Genomic DNA, 2,500 nt, shown 5'->3' on the forward strand with positions numbered 1-2,500 from the left:
ATTACCACCATCACTACCACCATCACTACCACCATCATTACCACCATCACTACCACCATCACTACCACCATCACTACCACCATCACTACCACCATCACTACCACCATCATTACCACCATCACTACCACCATCACTACCACCATCACTACCACCATCACTACCACCATCACTACCACCATCACTACCACCATCACTACCACCATCACTACCACCATCACTACCACCATCACTACCACCATCACTACCATCATCACTACCACCATCATTACCACCATCACTACCACCATTACTACAACCATCACTACCACCATCACTACCACCATCACTACTACTACCACATTCTAATACCACCATCACTACCACCATCACTACCACCATCACTACCACCATCACTACCACCATCACTACCACCATCACTACCACCATCACTACCACCATCACTACCACCATCACTACCACCATCACTACCACCATCACTACCACCATCACTACCACCATCACTACCACCATCACTACCACCATCACTACCACCATCACTACCACCATCACTACCACCATCACTACCACCATCACTACCACCATCACTACCACCATCACTACCACCATCACTACCACCATCACTACCACCATCACTACCACCATCACTACCACCATCATTACCACCATCACTACCACCATCACTACCACCATCACTACCACCATCACTACCACCATCACTACCACCATCACTACCACCATCACTACCACCATCACTACCACCATCACTACCACCATCACTACCACCATCACTACCACCATCACTACCACCATCACTACCACCATCACTACCACCATCACTACCACCATCACTACCACCATCACTACCACCATCACTACCACCATCACTACCACCATCACTACCACCATCACTACCACCATCACTACCACCATCACTACCACCATCACTACCACCATCATTACCACCATCACTACCACCATCACTACCACCATCATTACATCACTACCACCATCACTACCACCATCACTACCACCATCACTACCACCATCACTACCACCATCACTACCACCATCACTACCACCATCACTACCACCATCACTACCACCATCACTACCACCATCACTACCACCATCACTACCACCATCACTACCACCATCACTACCACCATCACTACCACCATCACTAACACCATCACTACCACCATCACTACCACCATCACTACCACCATCACTACCACCATCACTTCCACCATCACTTCCACCATCACTACCACCATCACTACCACCAACACCATCACTACCACCATCACTACCACCATCACTACCACCATCACTACCGCCATCACTACCACCACCACCACCATCACTACCATCATCACTACCACCGTCACTACCATCACTACCACCATCAGTACCATCATCACTACCACCGTCACTACCATCATCACTACCACCATCACCACCACCATCACTAACACCATCACCACCGCCACCACCATCACAACCACCATCACTACCACTATCACTACCACCATCACTATCACTATCACTACCACCATCACTACCACCATCACTACCACCATCACTACCACCATCACTACAACCATCACTACCACCATCACTATCACCATCATTACCATCATCACTACCACCATCACAACTACCATCACTACCACCATCACTACCACCATCACTACCATCACTACCATCACTACCACTATCACTACCACCATCACTATCACCATCACTACCACCATCACTACTAAAATCACTACCACCATCATTACTACCATCACTTCCATCATCAGTACCACCATCACTACCACCATCACTACCACCATCACTACCACCATCACTACTACCATCACTACCACCATCACTACCACCATCACTACCACCATCACTATAACCATTACTATCATCACTACCACCATCACTACCATCATCACTACCACCATCACGACCACCATCACTACCACCATCATTACTATCATCACTACCACCGTCACCACCACCACTGACATTATTACTACCATCACTACCACCATCACTACCACTGTCACTACCACTGTCACTATCATCATCATTACGACCATCACTACCACCATCACTTCCACCATCACTATCACTATCACCATCACTACCACCATCACTACCACTATCACTACCACCATCATTATCACCATCACTACCACCATCACTACCACTATCACTACCACCATCACTAAAACCATCACTACCACCATCACTACCACCATCACTACCATCATCACTACCACCGTCACCACCACCACCACTGACATTATTACTACCATCACTACCACCATCACTACCACCATCACTACCATCACTACTACCATCACCATCAAAATCACTACCACCGTCAATACCACCGTCACCACCACCATCACTACCACCATCACTACCACAATCACTACCACAATCACTACCACCGTCACTACCACCGTCACCACCACCATAACTTCCATCAATACTGCCATCA

The sequence above is a fragment of the Cherax quadricarinatus genome, chromosome 26 (genome assembly GCF_038502225.1).
Source record: "Cherax quadricarinatus isolate ZL_2023a chromosome 26, ASM3850222v1, whole genome shotgun sequence".
In the NCBI taxonomy this organism is placed as follows: domain Eukaryota; kingdom Metazoa; phylum Arthropoda; class Malacostraca; order Decapoda; family Parastacidae; genus Cherax; species Cherax quadricarinatus.